Below are 14,483 nucleotides of genomic sequence, written 5' to 3' on the forward strand. Positions count from 1 at the left end.
TATCTGGTACAAATGTGTATTATATAGGTACTGGAATCATACACTTCCTCTATGTAACCAGATAATTGCCGAGAAAGGCTGACTCTTAGTGGGCACATCTTCCACCTTGATGTGATTATTCTCTGGAGCTGAAACTGAGACTCTCAGATCACTTCATGTCTGCCAACAAAGCAGCAGCAGCAGCTCAAGATGACCAACTTCCTCATGTGTCACAGGGTGATCAGACGTTGCAACAAAAGACATGCAGGTTGTAGAGAGAAGAGAAAAAGCTTACAGCAAATGGTATTTTCAAGCGGTCTCCCACCCAGGTACTAACCAGGCCCAACCCTGCTTGGCTTCCGAGATCAGACGAGGTCAGGCATATTGAGGGTGGTGTGGCCGTAAGCAACAATGTCTGTGACAAATGTGCATTATATAAGTACAGGAATCATACGGTTCGTCTATGTAACCAGATAATTGCTGAGAAAGGCTGATGTGTAGTGGGCACATCTTCTTCCCTGACGTGATTATTCTCTTCAGCTGAAACTGAGACTCTCAGATCACTTCGTGTCTTCAAACAAAGCAGCAGCAGCTGAAGATGACCAACTTCCTCATGTGTCACAGGGTGATCAGACGTTGCAACAAAAGACATGCAGGTTGTAGAGAGAAGAGAAAACGCTTACAGCACCTGGTATTCCCAAGCAGTCTCGCATTGAAGTACTAACCAGGCCCAACCCTCCTTGGCTTCCGAGATCAGACGAGGTCGGGCATATTCAGGGTGGTGTGGCCGTAAGGAACAATTTCTGTGACAAATGTGCATTATATAAGTACTGGAATCATACACTTCCTCTATGTAACCAGATAATTTCCGAGAAAGGCTCACTTGTTATGGGCACATCTTCTTCCCTGATGTGATCATTCTCTGCAGATGAAACTGAGACTCTCAGATCACTTCGTGTCTGCCAACAAAGCAGCAGCAGCTGCTGAAGATGACCAACTTCCTCATGTGTCATAGGGTGATCAGACGTTGCAACAAAAGACATGCAGGTGGTAGAGAGAAGAGAAAAAGCTTAAAGCACCTGGTATTCCCAAGAGGTCTTCCATCCAAGTACTAACCAGGCCCAACACTCCTTGGCTTCCGAGATCAGACGAGGTCGGGCATGTTCAGGGTGGTGTGGCCGTAAGCAACAATGTCTCTGACAAATGTGCATTATATAGGTACTGGAATCATACGGTTCGTCTATGCAACCAGTTAATTTCCGAGAAAGGCTGATGTGTACTGGGCACATCTTCTTCCCTGACGTGATTATTCTCTGCAGCTGAAACTGAGACTCTCAGATCACTTTGTGTCTGCCAACAAAGCAGCAGCAGCTGAAGATGACCAACTTCCTCATGTGTCACAGGGTGATCAGACGTTGCAACAAAAGACATGCAGGTGGTAGAGAGAAGAGAAAAAGCTTACAGCATCTGGTATTCCCAAGCGGTCTCTCATCCAAGTACTAACCAGGCCCAACCCTCCTTGGCTTCTGAAAGCAGACGAGGTCAGACATATTCAGGGTGGTTTGGCCGTAAGCAACAATCTCTGTGACAAATGTGCATTATATAGGCAATGGAATCATATGGTTCCTCTATGTAACAAGATAATTGCCGAGAAAGGCTGATATGTAGTGGGCACATCTTGTTCCCTGACGTGATAATTTTCTCCAGCTGAAAATGAGACTCTCAGATCACTTCGTGTCTGCCAACAAAGCAGCAGCAGCTGAAGATGACCACCTTCCTCATGTGTCACAGGGTGATCAGACGTTGCAACAAAAGACATGCAGGTGGTAGAGAGAAGAGAAAAAGCTTAAAGCACCTGGTATTCCCAAGAGGTCTTCCATCCAAGTACTAACCAGGCCCAACCCACCTTGGCTTCTGAGAGCAGACGAGGTCAGACATATTCAGGGTGGTTTGGCCGTAAGCAACAATCTCTGTGACAAATGTGCATTATATAGGCAATGGAATCATATGGTTCCTCTATGTAACAAGATAATTGCCGAGAAAGGCTGATATGTAGTGGGCACATCTTGTTCCCTGACGTGATAATTTTCTCCAGCTGAAAATGAGACTCTAAGATCACTTCGTGTCTGCCAACAAAGCAGCAGCAGCTGCTGAAGATGACCAACTTCCTCATGTGTCACAGGGTGATCAGACGTTGCAACAAAAGACATGCAGGTGGTTGAGAGAAGAGAAAAAGCTTACAGCACCTGGTATTCCCAAGCTGTCTCCCATCCAAGTACTAACCAGGCCCAACCCTGCTTGGCTTCCAAGATCAGAAGAGGTCGGGCATATTCAGAGTGGTGTGGCCGTAAGCAACAATGTCTGTGACAAATATAAACTGTATAGGTACTGGAATCATACGGTTCCTCTATGCAACCAGATAATTGCCAAGAAAGGCTGATAAGTAGTGGAAACATCTTCCCTGACGTGATTATTCTCTCCAGCTGAAACTGAGACTCTCATATCACTTCGTGTCTGCCAACAAAGCAGCAGCAGCTGAAGATGATCAACTTCCTCATGTGTCACAGGGCGATCAGACATTGCAACAAAAGACATGCAGGTGGTAGAGAGAAGAGAAAAAATTTACAGCACCTGGTATTCCCAAGCAGTCTCCCATTCAAGTACTAACAAGGCCCAACCCTGCTTGGGTTCTGAGATCAGACGAGGTCGGGCATATTCAGGGTGGTGTGGCCGTAAGTAACAATGTCTGTGACAAATGTGCATTATATAGGTACTGGAATCATACGGTTCCTCTATGCAACCAGATAATTGCCAAGAAAGGCTAACTTGTAGTGGGCACATCTTCTTCCCTGATGTGATTATTCTCTGCAGCTGAAACTGAGACTCTCAGATCACTTCGTGTCTGCCAACAAAGCAGCAGCAGCTGAAGATGACCAACTTCCTCATGTGTCACAGGGTGATCAGACGTTGCAACAAAAGACATGCAGGTGGTAGAGAGAAGAGAAAACGCTTACAGCACCTGGTATTCCCAAGCAGTCTCCCATTGAAGTACTAACCAGGCCCAACCCTCCTTGGCTTCCGAGATCAGACGAGGTCGGGCATATTCAGGGTGGTGTGGCCGTAAGGAACAATTTCAGTGACAAATGTGCATTATATAAGAACTGGAATCATACACTTCCTCTATGTAACCAGATAATTTCCGAGAAAGGCTCACTTGTTATGGGCACATCTTCTTCCCTGATGTGATCATTCTCTGCAGCTGAAACTGAGACTCTCAGATCACTTCGTGTCTGCCAACAAAGCAGCAGCAGCTGCTGAAGATGACCAACTTCCTCATGTGTCACAGGGTGATCAGACGTTGCAACAAAAGACATGCAGGTGGTAGAGAGAAGAGAAAAAGCTTAAAGCACCTGGTATTCCCAAGAGGTCTTCCATCCAAGTACTAACCAGGCCCAACCCACCTTGGCTTCTGAGAGCAGACGAGGTCAGACATATTCAGGGTGGTTTGGCCGTAAGCAACAATCTCTGTGACAAATGTGCATTATATAGGCAATGGAATCATATGGTTCCTCTATGTAACAAGATAATTGCCGAGAAAGGCTGATATGTAGTGGGCACATCTTGTTCCCTGACGTGATAATTTTCTCCAGCTGAAAATGAGACTCTAAGATCACTTCGTGTCTGCCAACAAAGCAGCAGCAGCTGCTGAAGATGACCAACTTCCTCATGTGTCACAGGGTGATCAGACGTTGCAACAAAAGACATGCAGGTGGTTGAGAGAAGAGAAAAAGCTTACAGCACCTGGTATTCCCAAGCTGTCTCCCATCCAAGTACTAACCAGGCCCAACCCTGCTTGGCTTCCAAGATCAGAAGAGGTCGGGCATATTCAGAGTGGTGTGGCCGTAAGCAACAATGTCTGTGACAAATATAAACTGTATAGGTACTGGAATCATACGGTTCCTCTATGCAACCAGATAATTGCCAAGAAAGGCTGATAAGTAGTGGAAACATCTTCCCTGACGTGATTATTCTCTCCAGCTGAAACTGAGACTCTCATATCACTTCGTGTCTGCCAACAAAGCAGCAGCAGCTGAAGATGATCAACTTCCTCATGTGTCACAGGGCGATCAGACATTGCAACAAAAGACATGCAGGTGGTAGAGAGAAGAGAAAAAATTTACAGCACCTGGTATTCCCAAGCAGTCTCCCATTCAAGTACTAACAAGGCCCAACCCTGCTTGGGTTCTGAGATCAGACGAGGTCGGGCATATTCAGGGTGGTGTGGCCGTAAGTAACAATGTCTGTGACAAATGTGCATTATATAGGTACTGGAATCATACGGTTCCTCTATGCAACCAGATAATTGCCAAGAAAGGCTAACTTGTAGTGGGCACATCTTCTTCCCTGATGTGATTATTCTCTGCAGCTGAAACTGAGACTCTCAGATCACTTCGTGTCTGCCAACAAAGCAGCAGCAGCTGAAGATGACCAACTTCCTCATGTGTCACAGGGTGATCAGACGTTGCAACAAAAGACATGCAGGTGGTAGAGAGAAGAGAAAACGCTTACAGCACCTGTTATTCCCAAGCAGTCTCCCATTGAAGTACTAACCAGGCCCAACCCTCCTTGGCTTCCGAGATCAGACGAGGTCGGGCATATTCAGGGTGGTGTGGCCGTAAGGAACAATTTCAGTGACAAATGTGCATTATATAAGAACTGGAATCATACACTTCCTCTATGTAACCAGATAATTTCCGAGAAAGGCTCACTTGTTATGGGCACATCTTCTTCCCTGATGTGATCATTCTCTGCAGCTGAAACTGAGACTCTCAGATCACTTCGTGTCTGCCAACAAAGCAGCAGCAGCTGCTGAAGATGACCAACTTCCTCATGTGTCACAGGGTGATCAGACGTTGCAACAAAAGACATGCAGGTGGTAGAGAGAAGAGAAAAAGCTTAAAGCACCTGGTATTCCCAAGAGGTCTTCCATCCAAGTACTAACCAGGCCCAACCCTCCTTGGCTTCCGAGATCAGACGAGGTCGGGCATGTTCAGGGTGGTGTGGCCGTAAGCAACAATGTCTCTGACAAATGTGCATTATATAGGTACTGGAATCATACGGTTCCTCTATGCAACCAGTTAATTTCCGAGAAAGGCTGATGTGTACTGGGCACATCTTCTTCCCTGACGTGATTATTCTCTGCAGCTGAAACTGAGACTCTCAGATCACTTTGTGTCTGCTACCAAAGCAGCAGCAGCTGAAGATGACCAACTTCCTCATGTGTCACAGGGTGATCAGACGTTGCAACAAAAGACATGCAGGTGGTAGAGAGAAGAGAAAAAGCTTACAGCATCTGGTATTCCCAAGCGGTCTCTCATCCAAGTACTAACCAGGCCCAACCCTCCTTGGCTTCTGAGAGCAGACGAGGTCAGACATATTCAGGGTGGCTTGGCCGTAAGCAACAATCTCTGTGACAAATGTGCATTATATAGGTAATGGAATCATATGGTTCCTCTATGTAACAAGATAATTGCCGAGAAAGGCTGATATGTAGTGGGCACATCTTGTTCCCTGACGTAATAATTTTCTCCAGCTGAAAATGAGACTCTCAGATCACTTCGTGTCTGCCAACAAAGCAGCAGCAGCTGAAGATGACCACCTTCCTCATGTGTCACAGGGTGATCAGACGTTGCAACAAAAGACATGCAGGTGGTAGAGAGAAGAGAAAAAGCTTAAAGCACCTGGTATTCCCAAGAGGTCTTCCATCCAAGTACTAACCAGGCCCAACCCTGCTTGGCTTCCAAGATCAGACGAGGTTGGGCATATTCAGGGTGGTGTGGCCGTAAGCAACAATGTCTGTGACAAATATAAACTGTATAGGTACTGGAATCATACGGTTCATCTATGCAACCAGATAATTGCCAAGAAAGGCTGATAAGTAGTGGAAACATCTTCCCTGACGTGATTATTCTCTCCAGCTGAAACTGAGACTCTCATATCACTTCGTGTCTGCCAACAAAGCAGCAGCAGCTGAAGATCACCAACTTCCTCATGTGTCACAGGGCGATCAGACATTGCAACAAAAGACATGCAGGTGGTAGAGAGAAGAGAAAAAATTTACAGCACCTGGTATTCCCAAGCAGTCTCCCATTCAAGTACTAACAAGGCCCAACCCTGCTTGGGATCTGAGATCAGACGAGGTCGGGCATATTCAGGGTGGTGTGGCCGTAAGTAACAATGTCTGTGACAAATGTACATTATATAGGTACTGGAATCATACGGTTCCTCTATGCAACCAGATAATTGCCAAGAAAGGCTAACTTGTAGTGGGCACATCTTCTTCCCTGATGTGATTATTCTCTGCAGCTGAAACTGAGACTCTCAGATCACTTCGTGTCTGCCAACAAAGCAGCAGCAGCTGAAGATGACCAACTTCCTCATGTGTCACAGGATGATCAGACATTGCAACAAAAGACATGCAGGTGGTAGAGAGAAGAGAAAAAATTTACAGCACCTGATATTCCCAAGCGGTCTCCCATTCAAGTACTAACCAGGCCCAAACCTGCTTGGGTTCTGAGATCATACTAGGTCGGGCATATTCAGGGTGGTGTGGCCGAAAGTAACAATGTCTGTGACAAATGTGCATTATATAGGTACTGGAATCATACGGTTCCTCTATGCAACCAGATAATTGCCAAGAAAGGCTAACTTGTAGTGGGCACATCTTCTTCCCTGATGTGATTATTCTCTTCAGCTGAAACTGAGACTCTCAGATCACTTCGTGTCTGCCAACAAAGCAGCAGCAGCTGAAGATGACCAACTTCCTCATGTGTCACAGGGTGATCAGACGTTGCAACAAAAGACATGCAGGTGGTTGAGAGAAGAGAAAAAGCTTACAGCACCTGGTATTCCCAAGAGGTCTCCCATCCAAGTACTAACCAGGCCCAACCCTGCATGGCTTCCAAGATCAGACGAGGTCGGGCATATTCAGGGTGGTGTGGCCGTAAGCAACAATGTCTGTGACAAATATAAACTGTATAGGTACTGGAATCATACGGTTCCTCTATGCAACCAGATATTTGCCAAGAAAGGCTGATAAGTAGTGGAAACATCTTCCCTGACGTGATTATTCTCTCCAGCTGAAACTGAGACTCTCATATCACTTCGTGTCTGCCAACAAAGCAGCAGCAGCTGAAGATGACCAACTTCCTCATGTGTCACAGGGCGATCAGACATTGCAACAAAAGACATGCAGGTGGTAGAGAGAAGAGAAAAAGCTTACAGCACCTGGTATTCCCAAGCAGTCTCCCATTCAAGTACTAACCAGGCCCAACCCTGCTTGGGTTCTGAGATCAGACGAGGTTGGGCATATTCAGGGTGGTGTGGCCGTAAGTAACAATGTCTGTGACAAATGTGCATTATATAGGTACTGGAATCATACAGTTCCTCTATGCAACCAGATAATTGCCAAGAAAGGCTGATATGTAGTGGGCACATCTTGTTCCCTGACGTGATAATTTTCTCCAGCTGAAAATGAGACTCTAAGATCACTTCGTGTCTGCCAACAAAGCAGCAGAAAATGAAGATGACCAACTTCCTCATGTGTCACAGGGTGATCAGACGTTGCAACAAAAGACATGCAGGTGGTTGAGAGAAGAGAAAAAGCTTACAGCACCTGATAATCCCAAGCGGTCTCCCATCCAAGTACTAACCAGGCACAACCCTGCTTGGCTTCCGAGATCAGACGAGGTCGGGCATATTCAGGGTGGTGTGGCCGTAAGCAACAATGTCTGTGACAAATGTAAATTGTATAGGTACTGGAATCATACGTTTCCTCTATATAACCAGATAATTGCAGAGAAAGGCTGATAAATAGTGGGCACATCTTCTTCCCTGACGTGATTATTCTCTCCAGCTGAAAATGAGACTCTCAGATCACTTCGTGTCTGCCAACAAAGCAGCAGCAGCTGAAGATGACCAACTTCCTCATGTGTCACAGGGCGATCAGACCTCTCAACAAAATACATGCAGGTGGTAGAGAGAAGAGAAAAAGCTTACAGCACCTGGCATTCCCAAGCAGTCTCCCATTCAAGTACTAACAAGGCCCAACCCTGCTTGGGATCTGAGATCAGACGAGGTCGGGCATATTCAGGGTGGTGTGGCCGTAAGTAACAATGTCTGTGACAAATGTACATTATATAGGTACTGGAATCATACGGTTCCTCTATGCAACCAGATAATTGCCAAGAAAGGCTAACTTGTAGTGGGCACATCTTCTTCCCTGATGTGATTATTCTCTGCAGCTGAAACTGAGACTCTCAGATCACTTCGTGTCTGCCAACAAAGCAGCAGCAGCTGAAGATGACCAACTTCCTCATGTGTCACAGGATGATCAGACATTGCAACAAAAGACATGCAGGTGGTAGAGAGAAGAGAAAAAATTTACAGCACCTGATATTCCCAAGCGGTCTCCCATTCAAGTACTAACCAGGCCCAAACCTGCTTGGGTTCTGAGATCATACTAGGTCGGGCATATTCAGGGTGGTGTGGCCGAAAGTAACAATGTCTGTGACAAATGTGCATTATATAGGTACTGGAATCATACGGTTCCTCTATGCAACCAGATAATTGCCAAGAAAGGCTAACTTGTAGTGGGCACATCTTCTTCCCTGATGTGATTATTCTCTTCAGCTGAAACTGAGACTCTCAGATCACTTCGTGTCTGCCAACAAAGCAGCAGCAGCTGAAGATGACCAACTTCCTCATGTGTCACAGGGTGATCAGACGTTGCAACAAAAGACATGCAGGTGGTTGAGAGAAGAGAAAAAGCTTACAGCACCTGGTATTCCCAAGAGGTCTCCCATCCAAGTACTAACCAGGCCCAACCCTGCATGGCTTCCAAGATCAGACTAGGTCGGGCATATTCAGGGTGGTGTGGCCGTAAGCAACAATGTCTGTGACAAATATAAACTGTATAGGTACTGGAATCATACGGTTCCTCTATGCAACCAGATATTTGCCAAGAAAGGCTGATAAGTAGTGGAAACATCTTCCCTGACGTGATTATTCTCTCCAGCTGAAACTGAGACTCTCAGATCACTTCGTGTCTGCCAACAAAGCAGCAGCAGCTGAAGATGACCAACTTCCTCATGTGTCACAGGGCGATCAGACATTGCAACAAAAGACATGCAGGTGGTAGAGAGAAGAGAAAAAGCTTACAGCACCTGGTATTCCCAAGCAGTCTCCCATTCAAGTACTAACCAGGCCCAACCCTGCTTGGGTTCTGAGATCAGACGAGGTTGGGCATATTCAGGGTGGTGTGGCCGTAAGTAACAATGTCTGTGAAAAATGTGCATTATATAGGTACTGGAATAATACAGTTCCTCTATGTAACCAGATAATTGCAGAGAAAGGCTAACTTGTTGTGGGCACATCTTCTTCCTTGATGTGATAATTTTCTCCAGCTGAAAATGAGACTCTAAGATCACTTCGTGTCTGCCAACAAAGCAGCAGAAAATGAAGATGACCAACTTCCTCATGTGTCACAGGGTGATCAGACGTTGCAACAAAAGACATGCAGGTGGTTGAGAGAAGAGAAAAAGCTTACAGCACCTGATAATCCCAAGCGGTCTCCCATCCAAGTACTAACCAGGCCCAAACCTGCTTGACTTCCAAGATCAGACGAAGTCTGGCTTATTCAGGGTGGTGTGGCCGTAAGCAACAATATATGTGACAAATGTGCATTATATAGGTACTGGAATCATACACTTCCTCTACGTAACCAGATAATTGCCGAGAAAGGCTGACTTGTAGTGGGCACATCTTCTTCCCTGACGTGATAATTTTCTCCAGCTGAAAATGAGACTCTAAGATCACTTCGTGTCTGCCAACAAAGCAGCAGAAAATGAAGATGACCAACTTCCTCATGTGTCACAGGGTGATCAGACGTTGCAACAAAAGACATGCAGGTGGTTGAGAGAAGAGAAAAAGCTTACAGCACCTGATAATCCCAAGCGGTCTCCCATCCAAGTACTAACCAGGCACAACCCTGCTTGGCTTCCGAGATCAGACGAGGTCGGGCATATTCAGGGTGGTGTGGCCGTAAGCAACAATGTCTGTGACAAATGTAAATTGTATAGGTACTGGAATCATACGTTTCCTCTATATAACCAGATAATTGCAGAGAAAGGCTGATAAATAGTGGGCACATCTTCTTCCCTGACGTGATTATTCTCTCCAGCTGAAAATGAGACTCTCAGATCACTTCGTGTCTGCCAACAAAGCAGCAGCAGCTGAAGATGACCAACTTCCTCATGTGTCACAGGGCGATCAGACCTCTCAACAAAATACATGCAGGTGGTAGAGAGAAGAGAAAAAGCTTACAGCACCTGGCATTCCCAAGCAGTCTCCCATTCAAGTACTAACAAGGCCCAACCCTGCTTGGGATCTGAGATCAGACGAGGTCGGGCATATTCAGGGTGGTGTGGCCGTAAGTAACAATGTCTGTGACAAATGTACATTATTTAGGTACTGGAATCATACGGTTCCTCTATGCAACCAGATAATTGCCAAGAAAGGCTAACTTGTAGTGGGCACATCTTCTTCCCTGATGTGATTATTCTCTGCAGCTGAAACTGAGACTCTCAGATCACTTCGTGTCTGCCAACAAAGCAGCAGCAGCTGAAGATGACCAACTTCCTCATGTGTCACAGGATGATCAGACATTGCAACAAAAGACATGCAGGTGGTAGAGAGAAGAGAAAAAATTTACAGCACCTGATATTCCCAAGCGGTCTCCCATTCAAGTACTAACCAGGCCCAAACCTGCTTGGGTTCTGAGATCATACTAGGTCGGGCATATTCAGGGTGGTGTGGCCGAAAGTAACAATGTCTGTGACAAATGTGCATTATATAGGTACTGGAATCATACGGTTCCTCTATGCAACCAGATAATTGCCAAGAAAGGCTAACTTGTAGTGGGCACATCTTCTTCCCTGATGTGATTATTCTCTTCAGCTGAAACTGAGACTCTCAGATCACTTCGTGTCTGCCAACAAAGCAGCAGCAGCTGAAGATGACCAACTTCCTCATGTGTCACAGGGTGATCAGACGTTGCAACAAAAGACATGCAGGTGGTTGAGAGAAGAGAAAAAGCTTACAGCACCTGGTATTCCCAAGAGGTCTCCCATCCAAGTACTAACCAGGCCCAACCCTGCATGGCTTCCAAGATCAGACTAGGTCGGGCATATTCAGGGTGGTGTGGCCGTAAGCAACAATGTCTGTGACAAATATAAACTGTATAGGTACTGGAATCATACGGTTCCTCTATGCAACCAGATATTTGCCAAGAAAGGCTGATAAGTAGTGGAAACATCTTCCCTGACGTGATTATTCTCTCCAGCTGAAACTGAGACTCTCATATCACTTCGTGTCTGCCAACAAAGCAGCAGAAGCTGAAGATGACCAACTTCCTCATGTGTCACAGGGCGATCAGACATTGCAACAAAAGACATGCAGGTGGTAGAGAGAAGAGAAAAAGCTTACAGCACCTGGTATTCCCAAGCAGTCTCCCATTCAAGTACTAACCAGGCCCAACCCTGCTTGGGTTCTGAGATCAGACGAGGTTGGGCATATTCAGGGTGGTGTGGCCGTAAGTAACAATGTCTGTGAAAAATGTGCATTATATAGGTACTGGAATAATACAGTTCCTCTATGTAACCAGATAATTGCAGAGAAAGGCTAACTTGTTGTGGGCACATCTTCTTCCTTGATGTGATAATTTTCTCCAGCTGAAAATGAGACTCTAAGATCACTTCGTGTCTGCCAACAAAGCAGCAGAAAATGAAGATGACCAACTTCCTCATGTGTCACAGGGTGATCAGACGTTGCAACAAAAGACATGCAGGTGGTTGAGAGAAGAGAAAAAGCTTACAGCACCTGATAATCCCAAGCGGTCTCCCATCCAAGTACTAACCAGGCCCAAACCTGCTTGACTTCCAAGATCAGACGAAGTCTGGCTTATTCAGGGTGGTGTGGCCGTAAGCAACAATATATGTGACAAATGTGCATTATATAGGTACTGGAATCATACACTTCCTCTACGTAACCAGATAATTGCCGAGAAAGGCTGACTTGTAGTGGGCACATCTTCTTCCCTGATGTGATCATTCTCTGCAGCTGAAATTGAGACTCTCAGATCACTTCGTGTCTGCCAACAAAGAAGCAGCAGCAGCTGAAGATGACCAACTTCCTCATGTGTCACAGGAGGATCAGACGTTGCCACAAAAGACATGAAGGTGGTAGAGAGTAGAGAAGAAGCTTACATCACCTGGTATTCCCAAGTGGTCTCCCATCCAAGTACTAACCAGGCCCAACCCTGCTTGGCTTCCGAGATCAGATGAGGTCAGGCATGTTCCGGGTGGTGTGGCCGTAAGCAGCAATGTCTCTGACAAATGTGCATTATATAGGTACTGGAATCATACGGTTCCTCTATGCAACCAGATAATTGCCGAGAAAGGCTGATGTGTAGCGGGTAAATCATCTTCTCTGATGTGATCATTCTCTGCAACTGAAACTGAGACTCTCAGATCACTTCATGTCTGCCAACAAAGCAGCAGCAGCTGAAGATGACCAACTTCCTCATGTGTCACAGGGTGATCAGACGTTGCAACAAAAGACATGCAGGTGGTTGAGAGAAGAGAAAAAGCTTACAGCACCTGGTATTCCCAAGCTGTCTCCCATTCAAGTACTAACAAGGCCCAACCCTGCTTGGCTTCCAAGATCAGACGAGGTCGGGCATGTTCAGGGTGGTGTGGCCGTAAGCAACAATGTCTGTGACAAATGTGCATTATATAGGTACTGGAATAATACAGTTCCTCTATGTAACCAGATAATTGCCGAGAAAGGCTAACTTGTAGTGGGCACATCATCTTCTCTGATGTGATCATTATCTGCAACTGAAACTGAGACTCTCAGATCACTTCGTGTCTGCCAACAAAGCAGCAGCAGCTGCTGAAGATGACCAACTTCCTCATGTGTCACAGGGTGATCAGACGTTTCAACAAAAGACATGCAGGTGGTAGAGAGAAGAGAAAAAGCTTACAGCACCTGGTATTCCCAAGCTGTCTCCCATTCAAGTACTAACCAGGTCCAAACCTGCTTGGCTTCCGAGATCAGATGAGGTCGGGCATATTCAGGGTGGTGTGGCCGTAAGCAACCATAACTGTGACAAATGTGCATTATATAGGTACTGGAATCATACAGTTCCTCTATGTAACCAGATAATTGCAGAGAAAGGCTGACTCTTAGTGGGCACATCTTCTTCCCTGATGTGATAAGTCTCTGCAGCTGAAACTGAGACTCTCAGATCACTTCGTGTCTGCCAACAAAGCAGCAGCAGCTGAAGATGACCAACTTCCTCATGTGTCACAGGGTGATCAGACTTTGCAACAAAAGACATGCAGGTGGTCGAGAGAAGAGAAAAAGCTTACAGCACCTGGTATTCCAAAGCAGTCTCCCATCCAAGTACTAACCAGGCCCAACCGTGCTTGGCTTCCGAGATCGGACAAGGTCGGATATGTTCAGGGTGGTGTGGCCGTAAGCAACAAAGTCTTTGACAAATGTGCATTATATAGGTACTGGAATCATACAGTTCCTCTATGTAACCAGAGAATTGCCGAGAAAGGCTGATGTGTAGTGGGCATATATTCTTCCCTGATGTGATTATTCTCTGCAGCTGAAACTGAGACTCTCAGATCACTTTGTGTCTGCCAACAAAGCAGCAGCAGCTGAAGATGACCAACTTCCTCATGTGTCACAGGGTGATCAGATGTTACAACAAAAGACATGCAGGTGGTAGAGAGAAGAGAAAAAGCTTACAGCACCTGGTATTCCAAAGCAGTCTCCCATCCAAGTACTAACCAGGCCCAACCGTGCTTGGCTTCCGAGATCGGACAAGGTCGGATATGTTCAGGGTGGTGTGGCCGTAAGCAACAAAGTCTTTGACAAATGTGCATTATATAGGTACTGGAATCATACAGTTCCTCTATGTAACCAGATAATTGCCGAGAAAGGCTGATGTGTAGTGGGCATATCTTCTTCCCTGATGTGATTATTCTCTGCAGCTGAAACTGAGACTCTCAGATCACTTTGTGTCTGCCAACAAAGCAGCAGCAGCTGAAGATGACCAACTTCCTCATGTGTCACAGGGTGATCAGATGTTACAACAAAAGACATGCAGGTGGTAGAGAGAAGAGAAAAAGCTTACAGCACCTGGTATTCCCAAGCAGTCTCCCACCCAAGTACTAACCAGGCACAACCCTGCTTGGCTTCCGAGATCAGACGAGGTCGGGCATATTATATTCAGGGTGGTGTGGCGGTAAGCGACAATCTCTGTGACAAATGTGTATTATATAGGTACTGGAATCATACACTTCCTCTATGTAACCAGATAATTGCCGAGAAAGGCTGACTCTTAGTGGGCACATCTTCCTTCTTGATGTGAT

At 46.0% G+C, this 14,483-nt stretch overlaps 1 non-coding gene and 36 pseudogenes across 1 annotated transcript; all 37 read right to left on the bottom strand.

The window, feature by feature from the left end:
- Window positions 1-267: 267 nt before the first annotated feature.
- Window positions 268-386, bottom strand: LOC140295534 (5S ribosomal RNA; annotated as a pseudogene).
- A 269-nt stretch (window positions 387-655) lies between these two features.
- LOC140293597 (5S ribosomal RNA) lies at window positions 656-774 on the bottom strand (annotated as a pseudogene).
- A 272-nt stretch (window positions 775-1,046) lies between these two features.
- LOC140284083 (5S ribosomal RNA) lies at window positions 1,047-1,165 on the bottom strand (annotated as a pseudogene).
- A 269-nt stretch (window positions 1,166-1,434) lies between these two features.
- Window positions 1,435-1,553, bottom strand: LOC140294631 (5S ribosomal RNA; annotated as a pseudogene).
- A 269-nt stretch (window positions 1,554-1,822) lies between these two features.
- LOC140292039 (5S ribosomal RNA) lies at window positions 1,823-1,941 on the bottom strand (annotated as a pseudogene).
- A 272-nt stretch (window positions 1,942-2,213) lies between these two features.
- On the bottom strand, window positions 2,214-2,332 carry LOC140310099 (5S ribosomal RNA; annotated as a pseudogene).
- Window positions 2,333-2,598: 266 nt separating this feature from the next.
- Window positions 2,599-2,717, bottom strand: LOC140292403 (5S ribosomal RNA; annotated as a pseudogene).
- A 269-nt stretch (window positions 2,718-2,986) lies between these two features.
- Window positions 2,987-3,105, bottom strand: LOC140277291 (5S ribosomal RNA; annotated as a pseudogene).
- A 272-nt stretch (window positions 3,106-3,377) lies between these two features.
- LOC140292040 (5S ribosomal RNA) lies at window positions 3,378-3,496 on the bottom strand (annotated as a pseudogene).
- A 272-nt stretch (window positions 3,497-3,768) lies between these two features.
- Window positions 3,769-3,887, bottom strand: LOC140310105 (5S ribosomal RNA; annotated as a pseudogene).
- Window positions 3,888-4,153: 266 nt separating this feature from the next.
- On the bottom strand, window positions 4,154-4,272 carry LOC140292404 (5S ribosomal RNA; annotated as a pseudogene).
- Window positions 4,273-4,541: 269 nt separating this feature from the next.
- Window positions 4,542-4,660, bottom strand: LOC140289781 (5S ribosomal RNA; annotated as a pseudogene).
- Window positions 4,661-4,932: 272 nt separating this feature from the next.
- On the bottom strand, window positions 4,933-5,051 carry LOC140306835 (5S ribosomal RNA; annotated as a pseudogene).
- A 269-nt stretch (window positions 5,052-5,320) lies between these two features.
- On the bottom strand, window positions 5,321-5,439 carry LOC140294080 (5S ribosomal RNA; annotated as a pseudogene).
- Window positions 5,440-5,708: 269 nt separating this feature from the next.
- Window positions 5,709-5,827, bottom strand: LOC140299717 (5S ribosomal RNA; annotated as a pseudogene).
- A 266-nt stretch (window positions 5,828-6,093) lies between these two features.
- Window positions 6,094-6,212, bottom strand: LOC140295183 (5S ribosomal RNA; annotated as a pseudogene).
- A 269-nt stretch (window positions 6,213-6,481) lies between these two features.
- On the bottom strand, window positions 6,482-6,600 carry LOC140296805 (5S ribosomal RNA; annotated as a pseudogene).
- Window positions 6,601-6,869: 269 nt separating this feature from the next.
- On the bottom strand, window positions 6,870-6,988 carry LOC140298329 (5S ribosomal RNA). Its single transcript, XR_011913987.1, has one exon. It is a non-coding gene; the product is annotated as a 5S ribosomal RNA (ribosomal RNA).
- Window positions 6,989-7,254: 266 nt separating this feature from the next.
- Window positions 7,255-7,373, bottom strand: LOC140291365 (5S ribosomal RNA; annotated as a pseudogene).
- A 269-nt stretch (window positions 7,374-7,642) lies between these two features.
- Window positions 7,643-7,761, bottom strand: LOC140304697 (5S ribosomal RNA; annotated as a pseudogene).
- Window positions 7,762-8,030: 269 nt separating this feature from the next.
- On the bottom strand, window positions 8,031-8,149 carry LOC140295778 (5S ribosomal RNA; annotated as a pseudogene).
- Window positions 8,150-8,418: 269 nt separating this feature from the next.
- On the bottom strand, window positions 8,419-8,537 carry LOC140296807 (5S ribosomal RNA; annotated as a pseudogene).
- A 269-nt stretch (window positions 8,538-8,806) lies between these two features.
- Window positions 8,807-8,925, bottom strand: LOC140304256 (5S ribosomal RNA; annotated as a pseudogene).
- Window positions 8,926-9,191: 266 nt separating this feature from the next.
- LOC140291366 (5S ribosomal RNA) lies at window positions 9,192-9,310 on the bottom strand (annotated as a pseudogene).
- A 269-nt stretch (window positions 9,311-9,579) lies between these two features.
- On the bottom strand, window positions 9,580-9,698 carry LOC140293973 (5S ribosomal RNA; annotated as a pseudogene).
- A 269-nt stretch (window positions 9,699-9,967) lies between these two features.
- On the bottom strand, window positions 9,968-10,086 carry LOC140304701 (5S ribosomal RNA; annotated as a pseudogene).
- Window positions 10,087-10,355: 269 nt separating this feature from the next.
- Window positions 10,356-10,474, bottom strand: LOC140295779 (5S ribosomal RNA; annotated as a pseudogene).
- A 269-nt stretch (window positions 10,475-10,743) lies between these two features.
- LOC140296809 (5S ribosomal RNA) lies at window positions 10,744-10,862 on the bottom strand (annotated as a pseudogene).
- Window positions 10,863-11,131: 269 nt separating this feature from the next.
- LOC140304278 (5S ribosomal RNA) lies at window positions 11,132-11,250 on the bottom strand (annotated as a pseudogene).
- A 266-nt stretch (window positions 11,251-11,516) lies between these two features.
- On the bottom strand, window positions 11,517-11,635 carry LOC140291368 (5S ribosomal RNA; annotated as a pseudogene).
- Window positions 11,636-11,904: 269 nt separating this feature from the next.
- Window positions 11,905-12,023, bottom strand: LOC140293974 (5S ribosomal RNA; annotated as a pseudogene).
- Window positions 12,024-12,295: 272 nt separating this feature from the next.
- Window positions 12,296-12,414, bottom strand: LOC140299408 (5S ribosomal RNA; annotated as a pseudogene).
- Window positions 12,415-12,683: 269 nt separating this feature from the next.
- Window positions 12,684-12,802, bottom strand: LOC140284511 (5S ribosomal RNA; annotated as a pseudogene).
- A 272-nt stretch (window positions 12,803-13,074) lies between these two features.
- Window positions 13,075-13,193, bottom strand: LOC140313040 (5S ribosomal RNA; annotated as a pseudogene).
- Window positions 13,194-13,462: 269 nt separating this feature from the next.
- LOC140318580 (5S ribosomal RNA) lies at window positions 13,463-13,581 on the bottom strand (annotated as a pseudogene).
- Window positions 13,582-13,850: 269 nt separating this feature from the next.
- LOC140318587 (5S ribosomal RNA) lies at window positions 13,851-13,969 on the bottom strand (annotated as a pseudogene).
- A 269-nt stretch (window positions 13,970-14,238) lies between these two features.
- Window positions 14,239-14,362, bottom strand: LOC140291062 (5S ribosomal RNA; annotated as a pseudogene).
- Between the last annotated feature and the right edge of the window lie 121 nt (window positions 14,363-14,483).

This window comes from Leuresthes tenuis, unplaced genomic scaffold, assembly GCF_036924035.1.
Source record: "Leuresthes tenuis unplaced genomic scaffold, fLeuTen1.0.hap1 SCAF_1, whole genome shotgun sequence".
Classification (NCBI taxonomy): Eukaryota; Metazoa; Chordata; class Actinopteri; order Atheriniformes; family Atherinopsidae; genus Leuresthes; species Leuresthes tenuis.